Here is a 14,614-nt window from a genome sequence, read left to right as displayed (position 1 = left end):
TGGCCAGGAGGGTCACCTCGGTGTACCTGGCGCATCTCAATTGGCCAGTTCAAATTTCAACCTGCGGCCTCCAGGGTTTCCTTCCCCTTCTCCCTTCCTGGAGAAGTTTTGTTTCCTGCTGGCAGGATGGGGGGGGGCGGGGGCGGGGCGGCGAATGTACTTGCCACAGATGTACATCCTTTTGTGGAGAAGGAACATCACAAAAATGTGTCTTGCTTTTGTTAGCAGAAAGTGGTAGGACTTGTGGTGTTGGGTCCTCCATCACAGGCTAATGCCTGAGTAAGTATGACTGTTTCCCGTCATGGTAGAAGGCTGCACGGTGTCCAAGGAGGGGTCATTTACATGAGCTCAGAGGGCCCGAGGATGTTTTGTACAAATACCTGTTACATCCAATGCAATGCAGCCATCCTCAGCAGCAAATCCTTGGGAATTTACTTGCGTAAATATAGAGGGATGCACTTGTATGTATTTCTGAGTCATGTCCTGTCAGTACTTCCCGCACCAGTTACATGTGTGGGTTAGATAAACAGAAAAAAAAAAAAAGCAGTGAAAAACGGTATTCTGTAGAAATCTCAGTGACCATGAGCTTTAAATGATGCAAGTTCAACAAACAGTCTTCATACAACATTCGTATCAAGTGTATGAATCTCTTGCCCTTCCCCATGGCCATTCTGCATCTTGGCTAGAAGAGCACAAGCACTTGGGGAGCTCTGGCCCTCTTTCTGGGATATGCTATAGGGTGTTCTATAGCTATGGAGAAAGCAAACTGTGTTACCTTTTGTCCCTCTTCCCATTCCTCATGATCTTGGTCTTACATGGGGTAGCAGCTGATGCATAAGACCTAGGACAGCTGAATAATTCATTGGCAGGATTGCTGAATTTATGGAGGGGATCAGATGACAGGATAACAGGGTTCTGGACTGGAGGAATAAAGCTCACAATATTGAGTTTTGGATGTTCCAGTTGGTGGTATTGCCAAAAGAGACATGAAAAGTGATCTCATTTCAGTTCAGTGCAGCACGCCAATTAATCCCGGTTAATACACACAATTCTGCTAAATGAATCGCTATCTCAGGTTGCCCGTATAAACCCACTAGCAAACTTTTTTCTCTTGTAATTCATTTAGAAAGAATGCTGAATAGAAATTCAAAAAGGTTTCTTTTTTGCCCTGATGTACTGGACACTGTCTACAGCTAGAGACAAGATATGGTGGGGTGTCGTGGTGATTTTAGTGGCACACAGAAACTCCTCCAAGGCCTGCCTGAGATGTCTAATGCACGTGTTCTAGCCTTAAGGAAATGCCAGATTTGGCGTCAGGAAAGTATTTCCATCCAAATCAGATTGGCAGGAACAATATTTTAACCTTCTGTAGTGCATGGCATGGTCTCCTTTCCTAGAGCATGAGGACATGTTCCTGTGAACTGCAGAGGAGAACAATGATGTATTTCATGATGTGGGCAATGGAGGGGATGAGGGTGAATGTCCTTGTGATCTCTCTGGATCAGCCTGTAGTTGTAGAGACTGGGACAGATGGCCTTGGTGGTCCTAATGGGTCCAATAGTCCTGCAGATGACAAATAGCAGCCTGCCTCTTCCCTGCCTGATGTTTAAAGGATGTCTTCTGCTTTGCTTTCAAAGTTACCTGCATTGTGTGTAAATTTGGTGTCCCCTCCACTGGTTCAATATAGAGCAGCATCCCACTCCCCTCCAGAAGCAACACTCCTGGGCTTTGCACCCCGGGAGTCATCTGCTATGGGAGACATTCCCAACCCTAGGGCTGTGGCAGGTTAAGGGAAGTGATTAGCTCCTGCATCCTGGGAGGGGACTCTGTGCGTGTCAGTCACTGCTAACCCTGCAGGGGCACAGCCAGCATGACACTGCCCTTGGCAAGGTGAAGGGTTTTCCTCCTGGGAAATGTTTCAGAAAGCAGCAGTATCTCTGTCCTGGCAGGTAGAGCTCCTCCCTGGCCTCCTGCTAAAACAGGCCATTGTGCATGCGCCTATGAATCACCCTGAGCACATTCAGAAACACAGAGATGTTGTGTCATGTGAACTGAGGGTGCAAGAAAGAAACCAGGGGAGTTTCAGGGACTGGCTGTGCAAGTGGTCAGGAACAAGACAGCTACTTATTATGTGGAGGCCTCGTCTGTGCAGAGGGCTGTATCAGTGTGCAGACCAGCTACGTGGGGCATGCACTGAGGATTTCGGCAGTAATCCTCATCACAGGCCAGCATGCTGCAGCGTTCCTCTCTGCTCCCTGTGGAGGAAGTGGGAAGGGTGGTTGGCAGGATCCACACAGCTGCCTCGTGCCTCCTCCAGCTTGTCTCTGCACTCCCACTGCTAGCTTTGTGCTACCCCTTCAAGAAGTCTCTTTATAGCTAAACCACACAGTGACCCCTAAGCCCGTGCATTAGCTGGAGCTTTTTGTGATGTGAGGCTGCTCCTGGGAGCCCTCACTTGAAGGACCTCTGTGCTCCTTTGTTTTCTGTTTCAGAGAAAACCTTGGTTGTCTGAGCAGCAGCACGTGGCTGGGGTGGTTGCTGGCATGAATTAAGAAACACTCCCTCTCTGTCTGTGAGGTTCTAGATTGTGCCCCTGCTTACAGCACGCTTTATGGATGTGGCTCATTTATTTTCTAATGCAACACAGACTAGAGGAAACCTGCAAAAGTCCTTGCTGCCATCTGCTCCCATGTAGGTTTATACAGCAGTTTCTTCAAGACTGTAGCTCTTGGTAACTGTGTTAGGTGTAAACACAACTCATGTATGGTTTGCCTGCTTCTTAGCTCATGCCAGCCAGATCCAAACTAGGAAGAAGGCAGAAGTTTTTCAATGGTGAAGGCAACTCTTCACTGGAGCACTCTATTGTGGATGATGGTGGCTTCTCTGTTTCTTGATGTCTTTGAATTGAAACTGGATGACCTTCTGGAAGGTACACCTTGCTAGATGCAAATAGTTGGAATCAGTAAGGGGAGAACTGAGACTCAGTTTCACGGCTTGCTTTATGTGTGGGGTGCCAATCTGTTTTGGCCTGAACATCTGAATCTGGGCTTTGGCCCACATCTGAACTCAACAGGGTGAGGTGCTTTGGAGAGAGCTAAGCTTTGCTGGGGCTGAGGACCTTTCACCATACGGCAGCTCCTCGCAGAGAGAAGTGCTTTGCTCCTGCCAAGGGTGAGCACTGATATTGGGCTTTGTGGGGACATGGCCATCCTGGGGTGCAGCTGAGCTCCAGTTTGCTGTGTGAGCAGGAGCTAAGGTCCACTGCATCTGCCTGTGCCCCACTAAATAGGCTGCTGCCATATCCTCGCAAGCTCTTCCTTAAGTTTCTTTTGGAGCCTAGGTCTTTAAGCATGAGGAGATGTGACTCTCTGTGCAGGGATTCCCGTGCAATACCAGCTCTGACAGCTGGACAACAGCTGGTTGCAGATGAGTGCCAGCATTAATAAAGGAGCCTATGTGATGGATTCCCTTACGGAGGGGTCACTAAACAAACAGAGCTTGAGGAAACCCTGCCTTCTCCAGGAGCAAATGCAGCACAAAACCTTCTTGTTCTGACAGGCCAGCATTGAGTCCTTCTCTGCTGTGATTTGCAGCTAATCCCATGTGCAACAGCTTCAGAAACTGATCTGGTGAGAGCAGCTCCTCTGTGCATCCCTGACCAGCATGCTAGTTGCAAGGGAAACATGGATATTGAGGAGCAAGATGATTCCTTGGGGGCCTCCTAAATGATTTTGCAATGCCTTTTGGGAGAACCTGGAGCAGACTGTGGCAAAGATCCCATTCTTCATGAACTTGTAGGCAGAGATATGTGGATGTAGGGGATGGGAAAGCTTACCCAGGTCTCTCAGGATGGTCCCAGATGTATTATGTTATGTCTTAAAAGGGCCACGGGAGTGGGAACAGGCCACAGTTTCCACTTTTCTGCATCCGTGGGCGGTGTAGCCCTCATAACTGGCTCCTGGCAGGCCCCTGTGCTCATGAGGAGAGTGCTTCCCCTCTCCCTGGGACCAGGGTCACCCTTGAACAGGCAGGTCCCCTGTGGGGTCTGAAGGACAGCCTCCTAAAACCCACCAGGCACCCTCTCTTGAAAGCCGGGCTCCTTCTTGGCAGCCGTCAAGCTGCCTCCACATGGGCCACTTTGCTGCAGAGCCTTGTGGGCATACCTAAGGGTACCAAGTGCCAGCAAGGGCAGATCCTCTGTGGTCTCCCGTTCAAGCCCCCATCTCTCCAGTCTTCCCTGTCCCCTTCTCTTTGCTCTGGGTGTCCCTGACCCTTCTCTCAGCTTGCTGTCCCTCCCCAGCTTGGTGTGCCACAGCCTGCCCACCCCTCACCAGGACTATGGAGGCTAGAGGCTGGAGCTGGAGGCTGGAAGCCAGACTTGGCCAGAGCAGAGGCAGATGGGCGCTGATGGATCATCCCCTCCCACTGCTGGAGTGAGGGAGGGCAAGTCACTGACCTCCTAGCAGGAGTGACACAGGAAACCCATAATTACATGCTTGTCACAGCAATGCTGGATCATCTTAATCACGCTGCTGCCATGTCAGAGATGCTGTCTTTTGGGATTAAGGAAAACAAACAAGCTGAAGCGGCACTAGCAGCAGCGGTGGCTCTGTCCAGTGATTGCATGGCACCTCCCAGTGCAGTGGCCCTCCCAGCACTGGCTGGCCCAGTTGTGGGGAGAGTGTGATGGGGGCCAAAGGCCCAGCAAACAAGCTTAGCCCTTCTCCTCCAATTTGGAGGGGAGCCCTTGTGTCCTGCCATGCCGTAACCCTGTTCACTATGCTGGCTATGTTTTTTTCTGGTGATCACTTAACATCTCCACTTTTGCAGTATGAACTTCACTTGAGCAGTTTCCCATCCTCATCTCCCTAATGAAGTGACTCCACCTCTGTTTCCATCCCCACCTATTGGAAAAAGTCTGAACATCCTTTTCAAAGACAAACTTTACATCACACTGACCTGTCCTGCAGAGCAAATGGAAGTTAGTAATGCTGAGGTCAAACCACTCTTCTGCTACCCTGAGCTAAGCCAGAATAATTTTTCTCCCTTTCAAAAACTTTCCATGTTTTCATGATACAAAAATGTGGACCAGCATTTTTGTCTGTTGGAAAAAGAACACCCACCCCCCCCCCCCGCTTTCCTTTTCCTTTTCCATTTTGAAAGCTTAGTCCTTTCATTAAGATTTGCAGGCCTTCCAGCATTTCTTCTCCCCTCTCCCACTCTCCCTTCCTCGGTGGGAAATTATCCTTCCTCCGAGTCCTCGTGGTGTTACTCCAGCACCATTCCCTCCTCCCTGGGACCTGACGAGATGCGTCAGCCCCATGGCATAGGTGTGCTATGGAAGGATGCAATATATTTCCCAAGGAGAGGCAGCCCAGTTAAAAATCAGAATGGCTCAGCCCCAGGGTAATGCAAGGTTTGTGGGGATGGCTGCCTTGGCAAATGCAGTTAGGGAAGACAGGGTTTGGGCTAACTCAGCTTTCCCTCCTCCTGGATACAGGGGTCTGCCTGGGGCAGCCCTAATGGGAGAGTCCTGAGGTGGAGGGGACACTGTGGCCTTACTGAGCTTTGCCAGATGGTGTTGTAGTGGGCAAACCCATCCCATGTCCTTGGGAGGGTCCCTGTGCCCCCACTAGCCAAACTCCAGGAAATGCCACTGATGCCAGACAGAACTTCCCTCTTGCAGACTGCTGGGCCAGCACAGGAAACAGGCAGTTTGGACCTTGGGGATAAGCAGGTCCCCGATGCATCCCCAGAGAGAGAGGGGAACGAGCCCCAGACTGGGGGCTCTGGGCTTCAACCAGCTCCTAATCCGGTGTGCAGCTGAGAGGATCAAGAGATAGAAAGGTTGCTCACTGTAAATCCTTTTGAAGTCGGTTCCAACTCTTTTGCTGGGAACTTGCTGGCCTGCGTGCCAGAGGGGATGCTAAGCCGGGGAGCCATGAGGAGCAGGGGTGTGCCCCCCCGTGGGGCCTTGGGCTTTAAAAACCCACCTGCTCACCCCAGGGGCTGCTGCTGCCCAAGTGGCCCAAAGGCAGCAACAACGCTACTGCCAGGGAGGGTGAAAGCATCAAGTTTGGTGAAGCCCCTCTGCTGGAGCCCCCTGGCCCCACAGAAAGGGGACAGGAGGGTCCCCAAACATGTCCAACTGGGACAGCCCAGCTGAGGAGATGGCTGGCGTGGGGGTGGCCGGGTGGGCACAGCTCCAGCCCCGACCCTATGCGGCTGCGGGTCACAGGATGGGTTGCCGCTGGCTCTGCCCTTACACAAACACTTTGCTTCCCTTGCCTTTTCTCTTAATGAATTCCTCCTCTCCTGGCTGTTGTTTTTGGCCTCCCTCTGACTCAGTGGTTTTCCTTCTCCAGCATGTGATACAAACACTGCTCGCCGGCTGCTTTCTCCAGGTGATGGACACCTGTAGCTGGCCCTGTGTCCCCAGACAGGTCGGGGTTGGTGATGTTGGGTCATGAAGCCAGTGCCACACTGCAGACTTGCTTTGGTGCTTCCTGGGCTCTCTGTGGAGCACAACAGGCCAATGCATGGGGTTATGAAAGGGGCTCTGCATAAAGAGCCATCGCTCCCTGTAGTGAGAGGGATATGGGGATGTAGGAGAGGGAATTGGGATGGCAGCAGTGGGCTTGCTGTGGGGCCAGACCCTCCCTGAGCAGCACAGGCTGGGGAGCTGGAGCAGTGCTGCAGCCCCGTTGCACTTCAGCAAGGCAGGGGTGGCTTGAGAGCAGCCACCCCGCATACTGGCCCTTAAAATCCCACACTGACAGCTTGAAGTGTGCAACAAATTGATAGAGTAAGTAAAAATATCAGTAAAGAAAAGCATCCGTATTTAACAGCCCTTCCCCTCCTCCCCCACTTCCAACTGCTTACCCTTAAAATTCCTCTTGGGACACAACTGTAAGCTTTTCTCTGGAACTACCAAGACTAGAAACTGCGTTTCTTTTTCAGACAAGCTCTGAAAAATTTCTTCATTCAGTGAAAGCAGGGGCTTTAAGGAAAACCTACACTGTCACAAAACCCATCCTAATTTGGGCACCTCTGCCCCCTGCCCACGCTCTTCTCTCCCTGTTGGACGGGGCAGGCCCCTTTCCAGATCTGTCCTCCCCAGCCGGTATCTGTCCCTGCTCCCGAGGCCAGTGCTCCCAAATCATGGCCCAGCACTGGCCGGCTGTTGACCCCCACTAGTGCTGCCCACAGCATCCAGCCTCTCCAGCCCCTCTCCCCAACCTGTGTTTTTTATTCTCCCTTCTTTTTTCCATGAAAATGCAAAACACACAGCCCGGCTCCCTCATGTCCCCATTCTCAGCCCCATTTTTCCTTCCTTCAGTGTTTCCCGCAAACACAGGTTTTGCACAGTCTCAGAGCGGATGCTGCAGAAATCCCCTTGCATGAAGGAGTAGTGCCGATCACTGCTAAATGGTATCACTTATAAGGGACTCCCCTGGGATGGGGCAAAGCAGGCATAAGGTATAGCATCTATTTCTGGAGGCGCAGAGTAATTTTCCTGACTGGGTGACGCTGAACACCTTGTTTAAAAATAGAGAGAGGAGCCTGAATCAGCAGGTGCAGTAGATGTGAGGTAACCTAGGTAAAAATTTTCCACCTTGCCAGGCACTGGGCACAGACAAAGGGCCACACCTGTGGTTTCAGTAAACCATCTCACCTGATCTGGCACCGCTCGTTACTGAGTGATGCTGGCAAATTCCAGCCCTGCAAATCCTACCAGGAATTTCTTCCTGTACGTATCAGCAGTGCCCTTTGATCTGCCTGTGGACGGAGCAGCCAGGGCTCCTGGGCAGCCCCTGCTTGTCCCCATCCCCAGCAGTCCTCCATGCTGCAGGAGGGCTGGGAGGACCGATCGGTGCGGGTCTTCTCCAAGAGGAGCTTGGGCTCGGTGTTGACCTTGTCCCATTTATCTGAGTTATGTAAGATCTTCCCATACAGGCTGCTGGCTACGTGACACCTAACTATTTAGGCCAATGTAGTCTGTGACAAATGTGATGGTTTGGGGGAGGGAAGTGGGTAGGCTTGCGCTGTCTCAGACCCAGGCGGGAAGGGAAACAGCTGGACGCCTTGCAGCAGGGTCGCTACTCAGCTGACACAAATTTCCCTGTCCCGCTGCTTGTGGGAGATGCCCAGTTTCAGCTGAGCTCAGCAGTCCTGCACCCAGGGCCTCTTTTCAGCACAAGAGCTGCTTTAATAAATCAGCATGTTCCCTCTTGACAATCCTGTTTAGGCAGGAGGGGAGAGAAAACGAGAGGGTAACTCAGAGATCTGGGTCCTGCGCCTCTCCCTTGCGGGTTCAGAGTTGGGCTGGGATTTCCCTGTGGTTCTTTCAGAGACAGCATAGTTCCTGCTGGAGCTTCAGTTTGCATTTATGCCAAAAGAGCCAGTCCAAAGAGCAGGGGCTGTGGCTGCTCCCTGGACTTCAGGGTGCAAATCCCTGGCAGCTTTGGAGGCATGAGCTTTGGATGGAGCTGGCAGCGGTTGGGAAGCTGGAATTCATGGTTAGCATTGCCGTGGTTGGAATAAGAGCAGCATGAGGAACTTGCAAGCACAGGGAGCTGTAGATCACAGTGGTGCTGCCACTGGCTTGCCTGCAGAAACTGGTGGTGTACTTCATCCATGTCCTTCTTGCCTGTCTTCCCCATCAGGGAGACATTCATCCCCTTTCTGGGCACTGGCATGGAACAAAACATTCCCAGACAAGGCAAGGGCTCTTCTTCTTCTGCCTTTCCCTGTGTTGTGCTGAGGGTGCTCCATATGTGACTGTCCAGTGCTTCTAGTAATGCAGTGGGTGACTTCCACCCAGAATGTCCTGGGCCTTTCTGGTATGCTGTACCCCAAATTAAGAGGTGCTGTCAGACTTCCAGTTTCCATTCTAAGTGCAATGTACTCCTGCCCTCCACATCACAGTGCCTTCAAACAGCAGCAAAAATATTTGGGTGAGGAAGAGGAATGGAGAAAGCACCACTGAGAACAGATGTCAGTCTGGCACAAAACTGAGCTCCTTGCAGGTGCCTTCAGATAGCCATGGCTGTGGTCTGGCATTGTCTCTGCCACCACTCTGCTGCGTGACCAGGGGCATATCAGTCTGTCAGGGTCATAGCTTTGGACCCCAGAGCTGGAAGCACAGGGAGCCATGGTGCATGATGTGCCATGGCTGGGTGCTACTGATCTGCAGAGCCCTGTGGGGGATGCAGGCAGCTTTCTGATAAGTGCAGATGCTGCAATAGCATCAGACGGGATGGCATCTAGGAGATGATGTATATTCATAAGTGGTACCATAAGCATGGCTGATTTTATCATCACCCATAAAGCACTTTCTTCTGGAGGAACCTCATCCAAGACGTTGCTGCCATTGAGGTTAACAAATAGCTCCCTGGGGTCCCTGGCTTTCTTGGCCATCAGTGGGTAAATATCCAGTCTTGCAGCCCCCTTACCTGGCTGTGCTTCAGTGTCCCTGTTACAGTGCATCTGCAAGTCCAATGCATATAAGACCCCTGGCCAGACCCCGGGGCTGGCTGCCCAGGGCATCCTCCCATGCACAGGAGGTTCAGCCCAACTGGGCTAGAAGAGCTTACACCACTGTGAGCTGTTGGTAGATGTTCCTCCTGCATAGGGTTTTTCTACAAAGGCAACATCTTACAGCATTTGCAGAGTTTCTGTGCCATAACCTGATATCAGCGTGGAGCTAGGCCTTCAGTGGCACTGTTTCTCCTTACCATCCTCAAGACAACTCTTTACCCTGAGACATCAGTTTTGGTTAAGTCAAGGTCATGTCAGCCTTTTTGTTTTTAAATGGTGGTTAGGGGAAGCCTATCTGAAATGGGAGACATGATATTGTAAGAAGTTAATTTATTAATGTAACTTGAATTTACCTGGTAAATAAAGCTGTATAGCCTGAATATAAAAGCGTGTTAGGGGAAGCCAGCTCCCCCATGAGAAGCCTCACTAGCAACAGGTTATTTCTGGGAGGTATTTGTGGCAACCCTGGACATGCAAAGCCCCTATAGTGATGCATTGTGTCAGATTCAACATTGCTAGAGTCTTGGTCCAGGAGGACAAGTTTCTACATGAGGAAAATCTGCTGCTGCAGAAGGCACTGGGTATTTGGAGATAACATTCTTCCTCAAAGTCCCCCTGCGAGGCCATCATGGAGGCTCTGCTCTGGACAAAAGGGATTGCTCCATTTGTACCGATGTTGCCATTTCTTTAGTTGTTGAACCCTTCAGTCTTCGAGGCTGCCTGTCAAACAGCTTTCACCAGGACCACATTCTCCTGGGTTGGAATTTGCCTCTGGACAGAGTGAGAACCACTCCCAAATACCACTTGTCCTGATTACGCCCTCCGTGTTGGTGTCACTGGTATTGAGGCTCTGTATGGGGCCTTTCACCTGTGTTTCCCTGCGAGGATATCCCTCCTTGCTTTCCCTCTGGACTGTGGCACCTCTAAAGCAAGTGTCCATGGAAATTTTTTTTGCCTCTTCTGGATTTGCTGCTTATGGGAGATGGGGAAGAGGTGCTCTGAGCACCCCATGATCAGGGCGGGCTGGGGCTTGCTGGCAGCACTTAGGCAGGATCTCCCTGCTCACCTAATTCATCTGCACCACAACCATATGCTGTTATTAGGTGATTATGTTTTGGTATCTTCATTGTGTAATTAGTCACATGCTTGTAAACAATGTAAATAACCCCTAATGAGTTGGTAACTTAATCATTCAGTAATGACTTTGAATGTCAGGAACTGTCCACACAGAGCAGAAGCTACTTTTAAGCATTTTTTCTTTTATTTTTCTGTGTTGCAAAACCAGCTAACATCTTTGTTCCTTATTTTTCCTAACACTCTGCAGGCTATTCTGCTCATAAGCCACTTGACTTGAGTGGATTTACTCACCGATTAATCCAGAAAATTTGGCCCCACTGTTTCATGCTACTGCTAATATTTTTTTTTTAAAGAGACATGTAGCAAGTTTCTCTTCTATTTTTTTTTTTAAATTTTATTCTAGTGTTCATAGTCATGGATGGATCCTTGGCCCTATTCTTCTTTGACCTTGCTATTTTTTAAAGTCTTTTTCAGGGTAAATATTTAGGCCAAATTCTTACTTAGGCAGGAGCTGCTCTGCACCTAACAGCAAGGATTTCAAAATCGCCATGGCAAAAACTAAAACTGAAAAAACCCAAACCTAAATCACTTTTTTCACACATTTGTTGTTTTTCTTTAAACACGTTTCCAGCCCAAAGAGTCACCAAGAAAAGCTTGGGACTGTGAACTCCGAAGGCTTAAAGACTCAGTGGCAGACGTGAAAGCTTCAGCTTACCATGTTGGATTTTAATTTTTTATTTTTAAACAGAGCTCATGAAGTTTTCTGAGTCTGATTTGTGCTTTTGGATACCTGGGATTGCCATTACTGTCTTTGAATGGTGCTTTACTGTCTTTCTGGTGTGCTTTTTAATCAGTGGTGTTTCCTTCTGCTGCCAACATGGGAAGGGGAGCCTAGACCCTCCGCCAGCTTCCCCCCAGCACTGCCCATCCCCTTGGCCTTTGGCATTTCCTATTGTAGCATTGGAAAAAGAGAGCTCGAGCACTTTTCAGAGTTCAACTTCTAACCATAGCCATGCTCCTACTTTTGTGTAAAATAGACCGTCCCATTCTTTTCCAGATACATTTATGAATTGCTGATACACGTCCTTGTCTTTTTTTGATATATTTTTGTATTTCTGGAGTGAGGCTGCCATGACAGATAACCAGAGTAAAGCAGTTCTGTTTGGGAACGACTTTCAAAGCTTCCTAATTAGCTCTCAGTCTGTGTTGGGACAAAGCCACAATATTTCAGCTATTCTGGCAGAGAGAGCGTTGTGTCAAATTTCCATGTTTTGTGTGTGAAATGTGATTTTCAGTCTGAAACTTATATTTTTCAGAGCTGGACTATGAGGGGCATATGCTAGTGTTTGTGCCTAGGGAAATGGCTTGAGAGATGCCCGGATTCAAGTCTCTGCCCAATCTCATTTTGAGCAAAATATCTGTCCCTGATCATGCACAATCAGCTGTGAGACAGAGCCTGATCCAAGGCTTGAGTGTTCCCTCTGGCACTGACTGCTGAGAGTCTGCTGCTCCTTCCTGCCCGCACCAAGCAAAAAGTGCATGTGCACAGGGGAGGAACAGCTGTGCTGTGTCAGACCAAGGGTTGGTGGAGCCCAGCAGCCTGTCTCCAACGATGGCTGATAGTGCATGCACAGCAAAGAGCGTTATTTGAAGGCAAATGTATAGTGATACGTCTCCGAAATGTTCCCCAGCCTCCCACAATTTGTACTTTGGGGACTTTCTGAGGCAGACCCAGTATCTTTGTTGAGGTTTTTTTTCTTTTTCCGTACGTTTGTCTTGCTGTTTTTTGAAACCATGTAAACTTGTAGTACCCGCAGCATCCTGTGGCAAGGAGTTCCACAGTGTAACTACCTGTTGTGTAAACCAACACCGCCTACTGCTTGTTTTGCGTGCCACTTTCATTTGATGCCCCCGGTTCTTCTAATGTATATAAACAATTTCCTTGGATGAGTTTTCACTGAGGCCTACCTGCCTCTCATGCTTTTGGTTGCAAATAAATACACTGTGGTATATTCTCACCCTAAGGAATGGAAGGATGTGTCCTCATTGGGCAGAGGTGTGAGTCTGTCTCTTTTATGTGCCTTCTAGGCTCTTTCACAAAAATCTGGGAGCACAATGCAGCTGTACGAGCTTGGGTTTTTTTGCTGGTGAGTGTGACCAAAAATGCTTGGAGCCTCTATACCTACTGGGATAATTCTCTGTCTCTGCATATTGGTTTGATATGTCCTCCCATTAAGTGTGAAGACCCTAGCGAAAGCCTGTTCTCAGTAGGTGGCATTTTATATCAAGAAGCCTTCTGCCAACAAAGTCTCCCCAGACATAGGCCCTGAGATTGCAATGTATATGATCTAGGACAGCACACAAACACATGCTTAACTTTAATCCACACATGCTTAAGTGCCTTCTGAATCTTTGCTCCGCGTTTGTTGCTAGATGTCTGGTAAAGGACCAACAAAACCCAATTGCTGAGTTCCTACTTTACATTCCTCTCCCTGGGCAGCAAAGCCGGCACATACATTGTTTTTGAGAGTCCTCCACATGGCCACTGACACCTAATGCAGGAGCTGCCTGGATGATAACCAGCTTTATTAGCTGTTTTATATAAGCAACAGGCACCCTGGGTGGTGCTGGATCTTGCCTGAGCTGCTCCACAGGCACCCAGCCGCTGGCCTTCTCTAACAGGGCTTCACAGTATCCCCCCAAAACGTGCTCCTAGCCAGTCCTGAAAGGCATCCCATGTTGACACAGGAAGATGTTTTCCTGTGGTTGTAGCTCCTCATCTGTGTTCCACCGCACTGGGACAGGCAGCGGGAGGTGTGTTTTGGCAGCAGAGGAGCAGAGCCGTTCCTAGAATGTCAGTGATGCTGTGCTGCAGGTTACTTGGCCCTACCTGGTGCCGTTTGTGTAATAGAAACTGTCTGTCTGTTATCATGCCGGAGATATGAAGCTGTGATTATGGCAGCTGCAGTAATGCACAGCCTCCCTGCTTGGGTGCGTTAGGCATGCGGCATTTGTTCATGTTCAAGTGCTGGGGACACACAGCGCTCAAGAAATTTTAGCATGCTGCTCCATTAGATACTCTACCAGGGAGTGAGTGGTGCCTTGTTGTACCTTGTGTGTGGAGCTGCTGCAAAGGTGTAATGTAGCGTAGACTCTGGCACATGCTGCTGCTTGTGGCTCTTGGCTCTTATAAAGGTATATAATAAATATTATGCTCAGGGTATTGTTTTTTATGGCATCTGAGGCACAGAGTGATTACAGCGAGGCATCCGTGCCTGTGTCCCATCGTGGCACTGGTCTGGCTCGCTTCCCTCAATAATGCGTTTCTTGCGACTCAGGCAAGTGGGAGGTCATTCACAGCTCAGTGCCTACCAGAGTTCCCGGCAGCTTAATTCCCTCATAGAATTTTCCACTCCTTATGTGAGGTGGTTAAAATAGTAAGGGAGAGATGGCAGCACTCTCTGGGACAGGGAGCCAGCACAGCTCACCAATTTCAGAGTGTGCTGAGGGGTAAGGAGCCAAACAGAGCTGGTTTTCCCATTGCTTCTTGCTGTGGATGTTTTCCATCTGCTGCTGGGGGTGAGCTGCAGATGAGTGGGACTTTGGTAAGGGATAGGGCAGGAAGTGTGTACTGCACAGAGGACTTGACTAAGTGAAGGGGCCTTGGAGTTGGCAGCTAGGGCCAACTTGGTGAGATCTTGGCTAAGTTTCTGGTTACCATGTGGGCCAGAGGAGTCATGCCTGCAACCAAGTTAGTAACACTTCCAATCATGTGTCTGGGGCATTTCAGCACTGGTCATGTTTTTAAGCAGCCCATTAGTTTATGATTGATTATTTGTCATCTCAAATTTATGTCTTGCCTCCTGATGAACTCTCAGGCGTTTATTTCTTGCAAATCCCCAATGCTTCAAAATAAGAGTTAACTTCGTTTTCTAGGGACACATTGATCACCTGATTTATGGTCTTGGATGTTGAGTCTCATGCATCACCTCTTGTT

Source organism: Haliaeetus leucocephalus, unplaced genomic scaffold (genome assembly GCF_000737465.1).
Source record: "Haliaeetus leucocephalus isolate CR32 unplaced genomic scaffold, Haliaeetus_leucocephalus-4.0 Scaffold752, whole genome shotgun sequence".
Lineage (NCBI taxonomy): Eukaryota > Metazoa > Chordata > Aves > Accipitriformes > Accipitridae > Haliaeetus > Haliaeetus leucocephalus.
This window is presented reverse-complemented; position numbering follows the sequence as displayed.